Source organism: Salmo salar, chromosome 15 (genome assembly GCF_965601325.2).
Source record: "Salmo salar chromosome 15, fSalSal1, whole genome shotgun sequence".
Classification (NCBI taxonomy): domain Eukaryota; kingdom Metazoa; phylum Chordata; class Actinopteri; order Salmoniformes; family Salmonidae; genus Salmo; species Salmo salar.
This window is the reverse complement of record NC_138305.1, coordinates 81,184,377-81,203,538: the sequence shown is the minus strand read 5'-3', so window position 1 is coordinate 81,203,538 and position 19,162 is coordinate 81,184,377. Positions and strand designations below refer to the sequence as shown.

The 19,162-nt window shown below is 44.3% G+C and overlaps 1 pseudogene; it reads left to right on the top strand.

Annotated features, from left to right (window-relative positions):
• Positions 1–6,086: 6,086 nt before the first annotated feature.
• Positions 6,087–8,162, top strand: LOC145860845 (uncharacterized; annotated as a pseudogene).
• The last annotated feature ends 11,000 nt before the right edge of the window (positions 8,163–19,162 follow it).

The window sequence follows — 19,162 nt, the reverse complement described above, 5'->3', positions numbered from 1 at the left end:
ATTTTCAATCTGTCTGAGTCTGTAGTCCCTGTGCCCGAGAACACCAAGGTAACCTAACTAAATGACTACCGACCCGTAGCACTCACGTCTGTAGCCATGAAGTGCTTTGAAAGGCTGGTCATGGCTCACATCAACACCATTATCCCAGAATCCCTAGACCTACTCCAATTTGCATACCGCCCCAACAGATCCACAGATGATGCAATCTCTATTGCACTCAACACTACCCTTTCACACCTGGACAAAAGGAACACCTACGTGAGAATGTTGTTCATTGACTACAGCTCAGCGTTCGACACCATAGTGCCCTCAAAGCTCATCACTAAGCTAAGGACCCTGGAACTAAACACCTCCCACTGCAACTGGATCCAGGACTTCCTGACGGGCCACCCCCAGGTGGTAAGGGTAGGTAACAACACATCTGCCATGCTGATCCTCAACACGGGGGCCCCTCAGGGATGAATGCTTAGTCCCCTCCTATACTCTCTGTTCACCCATGACTGCGTGGCCAAGCACGACTCCAACACCATCATTAAGTTTGCAGACGACACAACGGTGGTAGGCCTGATCACCGACAATGATGAGACAGCCTATTGGGAGGAGGTCAGAGACCTGGAAGTGTGGTGCCAGGACAACAACCTCTCCCTCAATGTGATCAATACAAAGGTCTGAGTGTGCCAGAGCGCAGAATTATTGATGAATTTATGAATGCTCAACACCTGTTGAATATGGCCGGTGTCAGTAAACATCGCCAAAAAGGCGTAATTAAAATGTTGCCAGCAGCACAGTTATAGTCACCAATGCTCTGGATAACATGAAAACAGCCTAACCAGCTCTGCTATGGGGAGTAAAATGGTCAGAGTGAGGTGTTCTCTCATTTGTGCCTGGATCTGAATTTGCGATCGCCTAGAGTGCAATCACTCCAGATTGAATTTACGAACACAATGAAATTATAAAATTGGGCTCCCTGCATCTCAGTGCTTGAGGTGTCACTACAGACACCCCTGGTTCGATTCCAGGCTGTATATCACAACCGGCCGGAGTCCCATAGGGCGGCTCACAATTGGCGTCGTCCGGGTTTGGCCGGTGTAGGCCGTCATTGTAAATAAGAATTTGTTCTTAACTGACTTGCTTAGCTAAATAAATGTAAATAAAATTCGAGGTAGTAATTTGTTATGCTAGCAAGAGGCTGCATAGCAACAGCATCAACTTCCGGTAGACAGGCGTAGCGCTGCGCTAGTATGCTCAACTGAAAGGATACCGTTCGTTTACAGTATACTAATAGTATATAGTATGTTGTATATTCTCATTAAGTATGTAGTATACAGTATATTAGTATGGGTATTTGAACACAGCCATAGACTGTTCTCTATGCTACCACATGGCAAGCGGTACCGGAGTGCCAAGTCTAGGTCCAAAAGGCTTCTTAATATTTATATCAAAGGAAGAGGGTCAAGACGTCCCAAGTCCCAGTGTCTTAGCACCTGCTCCACATTCCACTGACAGAGGCCTGAAGGACCACACAGAGGAGGGTAGGGTGGATGGTCACCACCGATGCCTGGTTAATGTGGCCCTCCAGACCCTCAGCACCTCTCATCTGCTTTGGTGTCGTGGATGTTTTGGTTGTTTATTTGTTTGATTTGTCCTTTTTGGAGGTAAGCACTCTACTCCGCTCTTGCAAGCCTAACCATATAACATTTACATTTTAGTAATTTAGCAGACGCTTTTATCCAGAGCAACTAACAGGAGCAATTAGGATTAAGTGCCTTGCTCAAGACATATTTTTCACCTAGTCAGCTCGGGGATTCAAACCAGTGACCTTTCAGTTACTGGTCCAACACTCTTAATTGCTAGGCTACTTGCCGCCCCAGACACACATACCTCTCTCTCTCTCTCTCTCTCTCTCTCTCTCTCTCTCTCTCTCTCTCTCTCTCTCTCTCTCTCTCTCTCTCTCTCTCTCTCTCTCTCTCTCTAACACCCATATGCACACACACACACACACACACACACACACACACACACACACACACACACACACACACACACACACACACACACACACACACACACACACACACACACACTTTCTTTCTTACTCTCTCTCTCTCGCTCTATCAGCAGTCAATTCAGGAAGTGATTTGAATGTTTGACCTTAAAAGCTTCTCCAATTGGGGTTAATTGAGAAGTCATTAATAATAGATGCCCCTTTTCAGTGATTGAATTGGAATATCAGTTGACTTCCTGAATTGACTGCATTCAATATGAAACGAACCTAACCATGACACACACACCACACACACACACACACTCACACACACACACACACACACACACACACACACACACACACACTCAGACACTCAGACACACACGCACGCATGCACACACGTGCGCACACACACTCACACACACCACACACACACTCCCTCTCTCACACACTCTCTCACACACATACACACACACAACTTATACAGTTGAAGTCGGAAGTTTACATACATCTTAGCCAAATACATTTAAACTCAGTTTTTCACAATTCCTGACATTGAATCCCAGTGCAAATACCCTGTCTTAGGTCAGTTAGGATCACCACTTTATTTTAAGAATGTGAAATGTCAGAATAATAGTAGAGAGAATGATTTATTTCAGCTTGTATTTCTTTCATCACATTCCCAGTGGGTCAGAAGTTTACATACACTCAATTAATATTTGGTAGCATGGTCTTTAAATTGTCTAACTTGGGTCATATGTTTCGTGTAGCCTTCCACAAGCTTCCCACATTAAGTTGTGTGAATTTTGGCCCATTCCTCCTGACAGAGCTGGTGTAACTGAGTCAGGTTTGTAGGCCTCCTTTCTCGCACACGCTTTTTCAGTTCTGCCCACAAATATTCTATGGGATTGAGTCAGGGCGTTGAGATGGCCACTCCAATTCCATGACTTTGTTGTCCTTAAGCCATTTTGCCACAACTTTGGAAGTATGCTTGGGGTCTTGTCCATTTGGAAGATCCATTTGCGACTAAGCTTTAACTTCCTGAATGATGTCTTGAGATGTTGCTTCAATATATCCACATAATTTTGCTTCCTCATGATGCCATCTATTTTGTGAAGTGCACCAGTCCCTCCTGCAGCAAAGCACCCCCACAACATGATGCTGCCACCCCCGTGCTTCACGGATGGGATGGTGTTCTTCGGCTTGCAAGCCTCCCCCTTTTTCCTCCAAACATTACGATGGTCATTATGGCCAAACAGTTCTATTTTTGTTTCATCAGACCAGAGGACATTTCTCCAAAAAGTACGATCTTTGTCCCCATGTGCAGCTGCAAACTGTAGTCTGTCTTTTTTATGGCGGTTTTGGAGCAGTGGCTTCATCCTTGCAGAGTACCCTTTCAGGATATGTCGATATAGGACTCGTTTTACTGTGGATATAGATACTTTTGTACCCGTTTCCTCCAACATCTTCACAAGGTCCTTTGCTGTTGTTCTGGGATTGATTTGCACTTTTCGCACCAAAGTATGTTCATCTCTAGGAGACAGAACGCATCTCCTTCCTGAGCGGTATGACGGCTGCGTGGTCCCATGGTGTTTATACTTGCATACTATTGTTTGTACAGATGAACGTGGTACTTTCAGGCGTTTGGAAATTGCTCCCAAGGATGAACCAGACTTGTTGAGGTCTACAGTTTTTTTTCTGAGGTCTTGGCTGATTTCTTTTGATTTTCCCATGATGTCAAGCAAAGAGGCACTGAGTTTGAAGGTAGGCCTTGAAATACATCCACAGGTACACCTCCAATTGACTCAAATGATGTCAATTAGCCTATCAGAAGCTTCTAAAGCCATGACATCATTTTCTGGAATTTTCCAAGTTGTTTAAAGGCACAGTCAACTTAGTGTATGTAAACTTCTGACCCACTGGAATTGTGATACAGTGAATTGTAGGTGAAATAATCTGTCTGTAAACAATTGTTGGAAAAATGACTTGTGTCATGCACAAAGTAGATGTCCTAACCGACTTGCCAAAACTATAGTTTGTTAACAAGACATTTGTGGAGTGGTTGAAAAATGAGTTTTAATGATTCCAACCTAAGTGTATTTAAACTTCCAACTTCAACTGTATATATACCCAATATATACATATAACTTATACAGTATACCCCTCCCCTTTCCCAAATGAAATCACTTTTGTATAACTGGTTGTGGAAATGTGTAGGTGTCACAAATGTACTGTTTGTATATGGAACAGTGCATGACTGAACCCAGCTACAAGAAAACTCTCAACCGGACTTTCAACTCTTAACTGCCAGCCAGCTGCATAAAGAAAAGGTCAAGTGTTTCTATTCCTTACCCCTAAACCTGCTCCACTGGTTTGAGGTGACATCATGTTACACACACTAATAATAAACCAAGCTGCGTTCCCTCATGTAGAGAACACACACACCATCTGCTCTCGAGAACAGACCGCCTGTAAACCTGGTTCCACACCAGCGGCAATTGTTGCCCAATTAAACCCCTAATATTCTAGTGGTTTTCTTCTATTTGTCACACAGAGCAAGACAAGGCTTGGCAGACTTTCAACCCCCATATCGCTCTACAATGAACAAGGCAGGAGCTGTTTTTTGTTGTGATAAAGCATTTATGGAAGCTTATACATTTGATTGCATGCATGTGTGTTACTTTGTTTGAAGGCATGAGTCATGTTTGTGTGCATGAGTGAGGGACTGTATTGTGGATGTGATGTTGATGTGTACACAGACAGTCAGACCTCCATGGAGCACCTGCCAGCTGGTTAGAGAAAGGCCCAGCAGCCCATGCTGCCTCTGCCTGACCCCCACTGTGCTGAGTGCCCTCTGCTTTGCTCTGCTCTACACACACATCTTGGAGACAGCTGGGCCACAGGACGGGAGGCCCATGTATCTACCACACAGACAAGTATGCACGCACACATACACATACATACATGCACACGCACACACGCACACACACACACGCACACGCGCACACGCGCACACACGCACACACGCACAGACACACAGACACACACACACACACACACACACACACACACACGCACGCGCACACACGCACACACACACACACACACACACACACACAACACACACACACACACACACACACACACACACACACACACACACACACACACACACACAGATGCACAGTCATCGGTTTTAATGTTTGGTGTAAAGATCTATGGTAATTCTGTTGCCATAACATACAGGTGTAGGATCTTTGTTTAATCTATTATTTGTATTAAAACAACAATACTATACAATACAAAGACAATACGAATGACCGTTCCCATCAGTGGGTGCTCCCGCCCCCCACCCGCCCCGAGACGCCGGCAGGGTGAAGCCCCCACCCCTGGCCCAAAGGGATTTTCCAAGACCAAGCCCCTCCCGATGCCAGGGCAGGCATGGAAACAAGCGCACCCATAAGCAGCAGGACCAGCAGACACACCACTCACAGCCTGAAACCAAAACACAAAACATCCATAACTAAACACAAAACATAGCCCCTGATTGGAGGACCTCAAACATTTATACTGTGTGTGTGTGTATGTATTTATTCTAACTCTCATTAATTCCAACCTTCAGACAGCCGCAGATCAACCTATTTTTCCCAATAAATCTTCATTCTACCATTTCATTCTACCATGGTGTCTCACTAAGGACTTCCCATCTGCAACATTTCTGACGAAATTGCCCCAAAAATTAACATTTTACCCAAGAGCACAATGATATTGGCTGACTGTGGGTGGTCCTTCAAATCCCCCAACAATACAGTTTACTGTATATTATGACATATCAACCATTCCTGGACTTGACTCCAAAAACAAGCCACCGATGGACAGTACCAAAAGAGATTGGACTAAAAATATATTTAAAAAACAAGATAACTAATGTAAAATATACTGTGTCTGTAAAATGTATGTAGATTGTATACGCTGGAAGTAGAAGCCAAAGTATTGTTGTCCATTAGTTTATTTCAATTAGGGGAGGGATGGTAGGGTTAGGGGAAAATAATGAAGGAAAATATATAAATATACATATAAACTCAGCAAAAAAAGAAACGTCCCTTTTTCAGGACCCTGTCTTTCAAAGATAATTTGTAAAAATCCCCAAAACTACACAGACCTTCATTGTAAAGGGTTTAAACACTGTTTCCCATGCTTGTTCAATGAACCATAAACAATGAATAAACATGCACCTGTGGAGCGGTCGTTAAGACAGCTTACAGACGGTAGGCAATTAAGGTCACAGTTATGAAAACTTAGGACACTAAAGAGGCATTTCTACTGACTCTGAAAAACACCAAAAGAAAGATGCCCAGGGTCCCTGCACATTTGCGTGAACGTGCCTTAAGCATGCTGCAAGGAGGCATGAGGACTGCAGATGTGGCCAGGGCAATAAATTGCAATGTCCGTACTGTGAGACGCCTAAGACAGCGCTACTGGAAGACAGGACGGACAGCTGATCATCCTCGCAGTGGAAGACCACGTGTAACAACACCTGCACAGGATCAGTACATCCGAACATCACACCTGCGGGACAGGTACAGGATGGCAACAACAACTGCCCGAGTTACACCAGGAACGCACAATCCCTCCATCAGTGCACAGACTGTCCGTAATAGGCTGAGAGAGGCTGGACTGAGGGCTTGTAGGCCTGTTGTAAGATAGGTCCTCACCAAACATCACCGGCAGCAACATTGCCTATGAGCACAAACCCACCGTCGCTGGACCAGACAGGACTGGCAAAAAGTGCTCTTCACTGACGAGTCGCGGTTTTGTCTCAACAGGGGTGATGGTCGGATTCGTGTTTATCATCGAAGGAATGAGCGTTACACCGAGACCTGTACTCTGGAGCGGGATCGATTTGGAGGTGGAGGGTCCGTCATGGTCTGGGGCGGTGTGTCACAGCATCATCGGACTGAGCTTGTTGTCATTGCAGGCAATCTCAATGCTGTGCGTTACAGGGAAGACATCCTCCTCCCTCATGTGGTACCCTTCCTGCAGGCTCACCCTAACATGACCCTCCAGCATGACAATGCCACCAGCCATACTGCTCGTTCTGTGTGTGATTTCCTGCAAGACAGGAATGTCAGTGCTCTGCCATGGCCAACGAAGAGCCCAGATCTCAATCCCATTGAGCACGTCTGGAACCTGTTGGATCGGAGGGTGAGGACTCAGGCCATTCCCCCCAGAAATGTCTGGGAACTTGCAAGTGCCTTGGTGGAAGAGTGGGCTAACATCTCACAGCAAGAACTGGCATATCTTGTGCAGTCCATGAGGAGGAGATGCACTGCAGTACTTAATGCAGCTGGTGACCACACCAGATACTGACTGTTACTTTTGATTTTGAACTCCCCTTTGTTCAGATGCAGATTATTCCATTTCTGTTAGTCACTTGTCTGTGGAATTGTTCAGTTTATGTCTCAGTTGTTGAATCTTGTTAAGTTCATACAAATATTTGCACATGTTATGTTTGCTGAACATAAACGCAGTTTACAGTGAGAGGACGTTTATTTTTTTGCTGAGTTTATATAACCCAAAAATATATGGGTGATTGGAAATGATACAAATAATTACATTGATGGAAGCCACAATCTATCAGCAATACTAAAGCTGATCTACTCCCTATAAAAACGAGAAAAAAACCTAAAAACGACTGAGAAATTCTCTTTTGATTCTGTTTCCGCATGGCATAGTCTGCACAGGGCTGACTGTTCAATACTGTACACTGAACATTATTTTTGTAGTGAGAATTTTATATAATAGCTTAAATTGAGTAGAACAAATTGACGCGTCAATTGTTGTTTTGTATATCAGTTCATAAACCCGATGCCATGATATTGAGATATCTGTTCCCAACTATCTTGAATTGTATGAGGCATTCTTGACCGTAAGTGAAGCTGATACATGTTTCGATTTCTATTGGTCATTTTAAGCAATTTCTGATTTTTAAATGGTTATTCGTTCATTTTTCTTTTAAGTAATTGCCTCTTCCATTTTTGTGGCAGAGCTGCGATGAGTTAGTTATAATTCTGCGTTGAGCATACATCTCCATACACTATGATGAATTGCTTATGTGACATAATACTACCGTCGTTGTTTACAATGTCATTCATAAACATTATACCTTGTACATTCTTTCCAAGAAAATGTGTTTGTCCTCTATCATTACATTGGAGTTTAGCCGTATTATTTGCTGCAATATATGTCCTGCCTCTTCTGTAGGATAACATTGGAATTGTAGCCAATTCTGGATGGCTTCATTTAAAAATAAGGATACTTTAAACAGGGTTTCATTGTCAATCCACTGGAAATTGATAGTTTTATTCTGTATAATAGCAAAGAGCCTTAATTTGATTTAATTTAATTTGATCACCCTGCTGAAGGATAACTTTTCTGCTATGCAGGACATTTAACATTTGTAGTGTATTTGAGGTTAAAAAAGGCTTCTGAAATTTGTAATTTCCACTTTGACATTTCAGAGTTGATTTTCCCTTACGAAAAATTTATCAAACCTGACAAAAAATTCCATTAACTATAATCCACATAATAATTCACATTTCCTGTTGCTGCAGGATTATTTTCCTGCTGTAGCAAACGGGCTCAAATTAAGATCCTACATCTGTACCCTCTGCTGCTATTATGCATTGTTCAGTCAAACCTAAGAATAGCGTGAGAAGCTATCATGACATCACATGCTGCTAATGCTATGGTTGGCTACATGTGCTTTTGGCAACGTTGAGCAAGAGCTTTGACAGGATGTCCAAGACGCTTCAAGAATCAGACAGAGGTCGTACAGTACATGCTGCCACACTGCCTGAAAATAGAGTGAGTCCTTTCTTTCATGCGTGGGCCTCACTCTCTCCCTTGGACTATTAATAAGAGCACAGCTGAACACAGCTGCCCAATGGCTCTCTGCATAATGCATTGTTGATCAGCCAGCCCTAGAGCAGCCCAGAGGCCCTTAGTGACGTTAGCTGTGGAGGGTTATAGCTCCTGGCTGAGGAGCAGAGAGGAGAGTAGGCGAGAGGAGAGAAGAGGAGGGGAGAAGAGCGGAGTATACCACCCTGCAATCCACTGCTGGCTTGCCTCTGAAGCTAAGTAGGGTTGGTCCTGGTTGGTCCCTAGATGTGAGACCAGATGCTGCTTAAAGTGGTGTTGGAGGGCCCTGTAGGAGGCATTCTTTCCTCTTGTCCAATTTTTTGTTGTTGAAATTCCCGATGTCAGTGATTGGGGACATTGCCCTGTGTAGGATGCTGTCTTTCGGATGAGATGTTAAACGGGTGTCCTGACTCTCTGTGGACACTAAAGATCCCATGGCCTTGTGTCCTGGCTAAATTTGGAATCTGGCCCTCATATCATCATGGCCACTTAATAATCCCCAGCTTCCAATTAGCTCATTCATCCCCCTTTCTCTCCCCTGTAACTATTCCCCAGTTGGTTGCTGTAAATGAGAATGTGTTCTCAGTCAACTTACCTGGTAAAAGAAGAGAAGAGAGGAGAGGAGAAAAGATCTCTGGCTTGAGGAGCGGCCTGGGGCCTTGAGGCACACAACACCAGCCAACGACGAACAGAGCCAGGTGTTGTGTCATAAAAGGACAGAGAGACAAGGCAACAGGCAAATGAGAGTAGAAATGCAACAACATCTGGTGGTGATGACTTTGTGTTAATCAGCTCAGAGGACATTTCATTGGATATATCTGGTTATCTCTGCTGCAGACACTACTCCATGATGTTATGGGTGCCCTTGCAGGTTGTACTACGGTGAACCAGAATACTAATGACCCAGCATCACAGTGTATGAAGGCCAAAATGCTCTGTCATACAAAGCCTCATGCTGGCTTGCTCATAAATCTAGAAATGTTTTGTTTTGGCCTTTATGTACTTACTAAAAAACAAACCCAGGCGGATTTTGGAACCCAAAAGATATGGCAAAGCACATGCAGTGAGTTATGAGCATTACTCTCATTGACCAATGCTGAAAACAAACTCAACAGAATGCACATAAACCTACAATCATCTGACTTACTGGAACCTTTGGGTCTTCCCAGCTATGTCGCAAGCCAGCTGTGAACCAGTGCAAAACCCTTTAACCGGTATGGCTGCAATAGGCACTTCAACTGTCCCATATTGCTATACAGGCTTCCTGCTCATTATTTGGGTTTACAACCAGAAATTCTAAGTAGTCCTAACCCCTGTACCAGTGCCTTCCTCTCTTTACAGAGGCAGCACTTAGTGTATATCACCCTCCAGGCTTCCCGGGCTCTCTTTACAGAGGCAGCACTTAGTGTATATCACCCTCCGGGCTTCCCGTGCTGTCTTTACAGAGGCAGCACTTAGTGTATATCACCCTCCGGGCTTCCCGCGCTGTCTTTACAGAGGCAGCACTTAGTGTATATCACCCTCCGGGCTTCCCGGGCTGTCTTTACAGAGGCAGTGCTTAGTGTATATCACCCTGCGGCCTCCCGGGCTCTCTTTACAGAGGCAGTACTTAGTGTATATCACCCTCCGGGCTTCCCGGGCTCTCTTTACAGAGGCAGCACTTAGTGTATATCACCCTGCGGGCTTCCCGGGCTCTCTTTACAGAGGCAGCACTTAGTGTATATCACCCTCCGGGCTTCCCGGGCTCTCTTTACAGAGGCAGCACTTAGTGTATATCACCCTCCGGGCTTCCCGGGCTGTCTTTACAGAGGCAGCGTTTAGTGTATATCACCCTCCGGGCTTCCCGGGCTGTCTTTACAGAGGCAGCGTTTAGTGTATATCACCCTCCGGGCTTCCCGGGCTCTCTTTACAGAGGCAGCACTTAGTGTATATCACCCTGCGGGCTTCCCGGGCTCTCTTTACAGAGGCAGCACTTAGTGTATATCACCCTCCGGGCTTCCCGGGCTCTCTTTACAGAGGCAGCGCTTAGTGTATATCACCCTCCGGGCTTCCCGGGCTCTCTTTACAGAGGCAGCGTTTAGTGTATATCACCCTCCAGGCTTCCCGGGCTCTCTTTACAGAGGCAGCGTTTAGTGTATATCACCCTCCAGGCTTCCCGGGCTCTCTTTACAGAGGCAGCGTTTAGTATATATCACCCTCCGGGCTTCCCGGACTGTCTTTACAGAGGCAGCGTTTAGTGTATATCACCCTCCAGGCTTCCCTGGCTCTCTTTACAGAGGCAGCGCTTAGTGTATATCACCCTCCAGGCTTCCCTGGCTCTCTTTACAGAGGCAGCGTTTAGTGTATATCAGACATCAGCGGACCTCCGTCCACCATATGAGTTCACATGCCACAGTGATTTGATTTGAAGTGGGACGAAGACAAAGAGGCTAGTTTTCACATTAGACTGTACGCATCCTGTTATGTCATTTCTCAGAAAGACTCGTCAGATCCCACTGAGCTATCCTGGTTCTTTGACTACCAGATGTGAGCTGCATTACCAGAAATGAGAGGCACCCGGGACATGTGGGTACAGTGGTCAGGGTAACGTGGCATTCCTCATGGGGACAGTCTGCTCTCTCTGTCAGGTTAACTCAGGTTTCTTGTCTGGATTGATGTCCCTTCAGTAGGAGTCAGTATCACATGCAGTTTGCATAGTTATGCATACTGTACAGTTCATAACACCTGTTGGCATATGATATCTGTTTAAGTGTGAACAATCTTTATGTTTGTTCAGCAGGCACGCACACACACACACACGCACTCGCACAAACACGCGCACACACGCACACACACACACACACACACACACACACACACACACACACACACACACACACACACACACGCACGCACACACACACACGCACACGCACACGCACACGCACACAGACACAGACACACAGACAGTGAAACTCGCAGCTGCAGATCAGGTCCACATGTTTAGCTGTCACTGCTGTCATTGTTTTTCTGGATGTTTCCGTCCGTCCTTGAAACAGACCCCCCCCCCCTATCTTTTGTCCTTACAGTGCAGAACAGCCTCCAGTGTGAAGCAGGTGCTAGGATTAGTCATCCCATCTCCTGGCTCTGCATGGACATAGTCATTACAACAATTTTAAAGGATTTGCCTCAGCACTCATAAAATCTACGTTACATTATGTCCTCTCCAATAGGACCACGTCCAGCCACTGTTGAATTCAGGACATTTTAGGGACAATGCACATTTCCCCCTCATTCACCTGTTATCATGCAATACTCTAGAGCTCAGGTCTCTCTCCAGTCATTACACCTATGGTTGGCTGTTGTAATGTCCCTAAAAGGCCGAGAAGGAGAACGTTGGTTTGTTAAAGAGGGAACTTGGTGGAACTAGGGAGAAGAAGCGCTCAGTAAAAGTGACAGGCTGATGTCAGTTACAGGCAGTAATTAACACAGGCAGTGTGGTTGTAAAGCCAGTGACCGGGTGTGTGAAGAGGCCTCATTATGGGCTGTTAAGAGGGCTGTAAACAAGCGTGTTGTGCTGGCAGCCTGAAAGTGGCTCCCTCCCTGACTAACTAGCTGCTTTCTCTGCTAAAAAGGGTGGATGGGAAAGTGTTGAGAGGAGGGAGAGCTTTCACTTTAATTGTGTCACACACTCTTAGAATGAAGAGTGACTCGAGGAACCCTGGAGATTCTGAAGGAACCGTGGAGTTCCTCAAGGAACCATTGCAGTCAAGGAGTTTATATTTGCACTTTTGGTTAGTTGAGAGTTCTTGGAGGAATGTTTTTGGAGGAACCTTTAATGTTTCAATGTAGCAAAGGGTTCCTGGAGGAACCTTTTTGCTGTCGCGTGCAGAGCACTTTCAATTTATTTTGCTGTTGGATTTGTTGCACTGCCAGACACAGAAGATGTGTTTTTCGGCAATGGATTTATGGGACAGTTAGCAACTTTTACCCATTCCTACATGAGTACTGTTTTAATAGCAATGTTGAATAATACAACATTGTCTGTCAAGCCAAGATATGACTGTAGCCTTTTGTGATAGTAATTTCATTTGTTTCTGATTATTAGGGTTTCGCCAGCTAGTTACAGCATCTTCAATCTAGCCTACACTCTCAAAAATGCTTGGTTGTTTGGATGACCCAACAGCTGGGTTGCAGGCACTGTGTCACTTAGTTGAGTTGTTGTTTTAAACCCTCTGAGACCCAACATTGTGAAAATGCAAGCTCAAGAATCATGCTAAGCACTAGATGATTCATCCCCTTTGACCCAGATGTATCTCTTAGTAGCATTTATTATGTGTTGGTATGATTATTGTGGAATCAGTAGCCTCTAAAACATTTAAAAAACTGTCCACTTGTCTGAGACCACATTGGTCCTCTACACAAGCATAAGCCATCCATGCCAGTACATGACTTGAAATATTATGTAGAAATTAATTGAGAAACAAACATTCTGAACCATTCATATATTGATAGACAAGTTAGAGAGATTGTTTTGCTTCCAAATTCTGCCAATATGGACAACCAAACACAACCCTCTACCCATCAAAATAACAAAACTTTTTTTTAAAGTGTGATTTATGAGGTCAGTATACTGTCATTGAAGACCATGGCGAAGAAGCCAGAGAGGACAACCAAATATTACTGAAAGTAAGTTGGATGTTCTTCATGCATAGAAACCCACAAAATAGTTGATCCTAGCAAAACATTCATATGTGGATCGGTCGAGTTGATCATTTTGGCTATTTCTGTAAGAACCGACGCTGGAGATGAGAAGCAGGTACAGGGAGTGAACATTTAATGAATGGACAAGTGACAGAACAGGAACAGCGTCAGAACAGGGGGAACAAAATGGCATGACGACAATAATGCTGAAGCGGGGAATAACTTCGGGAACGGACAGATATAGGGGAGGAAATGAAAGCAGGTGATTGAGTCCAGGTGAGTCCAATGAATCGCTGATGTGCGTGACGAGGGAAACAGGTGCGTATAATGATGGTGGCAGGAGTGCGTAGTGCTGGGCAGCCTGGCGCCCTCGAGTGCCAGGGAGGGAGAGCGGGAGCAGGCGTGACAATTTCAGACAAATTAGGACTTAATGTCAGATGTATATACCCTTATGTAATATTTCCCTTCACATGTAAATGTTTTTGATCCATTTTGATGTGATTTTTATCAAATTTCAGTTTTCTTACCACACATTTTTCCTACCATTAGCTAGGTTTCCATCCAATTGGCTCCAGATTTTCATGCGAATATTCTTGAATCCGCATAAAGAAAGTATGAGCATTTCCCCACCAGTGGTGTGTTTCCACCAAATGGATTTGTTGTGGATAAAATAAGTGTGTGATGACGTAATACGCACAAAATGTACTTTTTCGCTTACGTTTTCATGTACCGAAAAAATATCTAAAGTTCAATATGTTTCCATTGGATTTTCAACTCTACCAATAAATAGCAAATGTGCCTCCTCTGGTCTAGGCTAGTCTACATGATGAGATTGTTATAGATAAAAGCGAGAACATTTTTATTTGTCAAACACAGTCAAGCATCGATCATCATGTCACCAGAATAAGACCCTAGATATTTATTGGAAAGGAGCATCACGATCACCGTGCACTTTCACCACCTTGTGAAGTTCATAATAACTTATTTCATCTGTAGCCTAATAAACTGCATAGTTTCCTGAGTGGTAGTGGGAAGACCACACACCATATCATTGCTTGAGTCTAAGTTTACTTCAATTTGACGGTTATTATATCAATACTAGCACATAAAGGTGTTTCCACCTCACATAATTCATTTTACCAACAAAAAGATCCCACCTTGTCGAACAAACAAATTATCTGTCAGCATTTGTAACATTCTACCGGAACTTCCTGTTTCCATCACAGCTTTCGTGATTTATTTTTAAACGATACGACTTTGCTCGCATAACAACTGTGGATGGAAAAGTGGTTAGTGAAGCCCAATGTTGCATTTTGTAACGTTTCCATATTGTTGTTTTTGGCCACCCGTGTGAGTAAATGTCATACCTGTTCATCTGTTCTGTTGTATTGTCATCACATGTTAAGGTTGAACACTGACAGTTTGGTAGCTTAAATTAGGTTTACAGAGGTGTATAATTTCCTATAGCTTAAATTAGGTATCTTAAATTAGGTTTACAGAGGTGTATAAGAGCCTATGCAAATCCCAATGCTGGAATAGTTACCACAAAATAATGTAATCTATGCGTAATCTTAATATTATTAATATTATATTATAATATGTAATACGCATAAATATTCAAGGTATATCTAAATTTGCAATGATGAACAGGAATTACATTTACTCTCACGGGTGGCCAAAAATAAGCCATACCTCCAATCTTCAGATAGGCTTCCACCGCTAAAATGTATTATTAAGAAAAGGTAAAGCATTTAAAGATGTAGTCAGTCATATCAGAAGCCAGAAGATTAATTACTTACTAATAACAGCTGCAAATCCCAATAAAATGACATTACGTTTTGAATTTCACTTTCCTTACTTTGTCTAACAGCACTATCTTGAATCTAGCAAATAACTTTTGTGGGTCAAAATATAGTATTTATTTAGTTTCATAGCACAAATGTTTGTTTCTCACACTGCCCTTAGCCACCGAGGGACTAGGCTTTCCCAGGCAAGTTGCCTAGCAACACGTGCCTCTGAGGGAGACAGCGTCTGCAGAGCGCAACAAATTCACATGATTTGTGAATCTGTTCGGACCGAACAGCTAGCGTGACAGCTAAAATGTTTTTGAAGATTTGTGAAAATTTAAGCTAATAGAGAGAAGTATCAAACAAAATAACTCCATAATGGCATTCACTAATCATAAACTATTTACATATAATAGAAAAATCTTACTTATTCAACCGTTAATCACTCCCAACACAAAAAGGTTTACGTAGCGGTTCCACAAAGAACCTTTTCACACCTGAAAATGTTCCCCGACAGTGGCAATCTTTTAAACCCCAAAGGCTCTTCGATGCTCCTTTACTTCTAAGAGTTCACAACAACAAATTCTGGTGACTGTGACTCAATGATACACGCTCAGCAAAAACATATGAATAACAAACTATAATAGCAGGGATTTCACTTCACTGGTCTGCTACTGCCAGTGGCTGACATGAACTCTACATAATCCCCCTCCATGCTGTGGCTATGACTGTAATAAAGCTGCATGCGATGTGAGAGGCCTGGCCAAATGTCTTCTTGCTTTTCATTCTCCTCTGCTCAGCGCAGCCAAGATAAATGACATGGATCTGGGGAATGGTCTCTGTGGAGCAAATCCAACCTAATGTATGGCTGATGATTGTTGTCGTTGGGTAAGACTATCTGGGCCTGTTTGGGGTCGTGCAAACAGGTTGCATGAGTTATTTATCTGGCCCTTTACCTTAGAATGATATGCTGTGGGGATGTATACATGCATGTATGTAAAGAAATCTGAATTTGTGTGAACAGTCTATGTACGGTTTGTAGTTCACACTCAGAGTATACATGAACGTTTGTGTTTTACTGGCTGTTCATTGCTGTCACTGTTAACATTCACGTAGGTGGCTTCATTTGTCAATATTTGAATGATTAATTAGTTAAATAATCAATAATTAACCAATTAATTTAATGATACATTTCTATAGTTATTAGGGGTGCAGCTGGGAACACTTGAAAATCAATCAAGTTTAACGCTTCAATTTTCCCTCTAAAAAAGCACTTATTTGTCTATTTCCCTGCTTCTCTGGACCCAATGCAGAGCTTTCAACAGATGGCAAAGCCTCCACAACAAAAAGGAAACAGACAAGGGGTGAGAGAGAAAGATAAGAAGGGGGAAAGAATGAGAGTGTGAGTGAAAGAGATAGCAAGTCTGAGGGAGTGAAAGAAGGAAGAGACAGAGAAAGAGAGACCCAGCTCCTTCCTTTTTGTGTGTTTCTGTCTCTGAACTCCTTCTCTCTCAGATGTTGAGAACTCCTTCAAATGCTAATGGGCGTTTTTCTTCCTCCGAGCAGCTCTTAGCATGACAATGCTGGGAAAGTTGTGGACCTAAACTACCCTCATTGTGCTGTGGAGTGAAAGCATTCCCGAGGCCCTTGGAGGATGCTGGGGGCCTCTGCCGGTCCTTTACAATACAGCAAATGAGCCTGGAGAACCAGTAACCAAGGCACAGCGGAGAGGGAAAGGCCTGCTAGTGCCTGCCTGACCACAGGCCTTACTATTGCAGAAAAGGTGTGCAGGCTGAAGCATAGCCATCTGGTGCCAATAACAAATATGTCCTTTATTTATCCAAGCCACTCACTACAAGTCCACCAGTAGGTCTATTATGTAGAATCCCCCAGATCTGCACTGGAGCTGTATGGTGGATAGCCTACATTTCCCACAGCCACGGAAGAAGAGATAAGAAACGGAGGGAGTCAGGAGGAGGGGTGGGGGGTTCAGGGGGTGAGGAGCCTACTTCCTTCTTGATGGGACTCTATGGATGTGTTAGTTGTTTGTGTGTTTCCTGTTGCTTTAGGTAAATACCTCCTAACTGGTGACTTGGTACCACAACATTTGAAATGTTGACACGGTGAAAAGGTTTTGTGTAAGGGTATTTGGGCATTGTTCAGTGTGGATGTACAAGGGTTTTATGTGAGCGCTTGTGTGTGAAGTGGCTATGGTGAGTCAGTGAGGTGCATTAAAACACAGATAACCGTTACAGGGGAGAGGCCTCATCATGATCCTTCCGTTATGACCCAGCTGTGGGGCTCTGAAGAGATTAGACCCAAGGCAAGAGGGAGGGGAATGAGAGGGAGGGAGGGAGGGAGGGAGGGAGGGAGGGAGGGAGGGAGGGAGTCACCAAGGCCAGCCCAGCTCCCAGCCCCCACATGACCCCACAGAGAAACCCACACCTGGACCAGAGGACCTCATCCTCTCCCACAAGAACATCAGCAATCAAATCTGACAGTCATATATTTGAGATTATAAGGCCTTATATTATATTATTCTGGACAAAGTGTTGTTTATTGTCCTTTACATAATTCAATGTCTAATATTTGATTTTGATCAGTATGCATGATAACCATAATATTCAATCATGACGCCAGGACAGCGGAGTCAGTCACCACCTTCCGTAGACACCTGAAACCCCACCTCTTTAAGGAATACCTGGGATAGGATAAAGTAATCCTTCTAACCCCCCCCAAAAAAGAAAAATATATAGATGTACTATTGTAAAGTGGTTGTTCCACTGGATATCATAAGGTGAATGCACCAATTTGTAAGTCGCTCTGGATAAGAGCGTCTGCTAAATGACGTAAATGTAAATGTAAATGTTGAGTACTGTAGCTAGTTAACACAGGCTGACAGCTTTGTTTGGTTGCCTCAGTGGCATCAGCTCCCTGACCGCAGCACCACAAAGCACTGTGGGTGATATGAGGCATGTGCCATGTGAGTGAGTAAACAGGGAAGCCCATGGGAAATGTGTGGGCCGTATGTGTCAAGAAGGCTGGGCAGAGCTTGTGCTGGGCTGAGCTGGGTTTGGGCTGTCTGTGGCACATCAGAGAGCCACGCAAACACAACGGTGGCGACACAGTGCCGGGCCTGAGTGCCAACCAACTTTAACGAGAGGCGCTGGGTAATGACCCACAGCTGGACTGAAGGAAGGGGAGGGGCAGCAACCATGGGGGTTGCAGAAGCTGCTGTTAGGGGTTGTAGAGACCTTCCCCTGGGGACAGGGCCACCCTGAGTCGGAGGGGAGCTTCTCCTTGCCCCGCCGCTGGCCCGTGCCCCCTGTGTCCCACCCCAGACCGACTGGAGCCGGGCAGCCGGCCCTCACTTCCTCCCGTTGTGTGTGACATCCTGCCGCGCCCTGCTGATTAGGCCTTCAAGAGCCCTCTTCCTGGAGACCGGAGTCCACTTCCTGTGGGCAGCTGCCACCGCAGCCAGCACTGGGGAGCTAAAATATACTCCCTTTCTTTGTCAGTTGTTTTTATCCTCTTCTTTTTCCAACCTCTCTTTCTTATTTATACTTCCACTCCATTGCAAATTACATGGCGAGTTTTTTTTCTTACTAGGGCTGGTTAAAAAAAGTATGCCTTCTGGAACAGCTATGGGAAACAAACAAAAGCACTGCCGGAATTAGATGTTTATGTTTTATGAAACTGTGTAGTGCCATTAAAAGGTCATTTGTCACACAACTCAATGAAAATACCTATTTAAAGGAGCAAGTCTTCAGACAACAGTGTACTG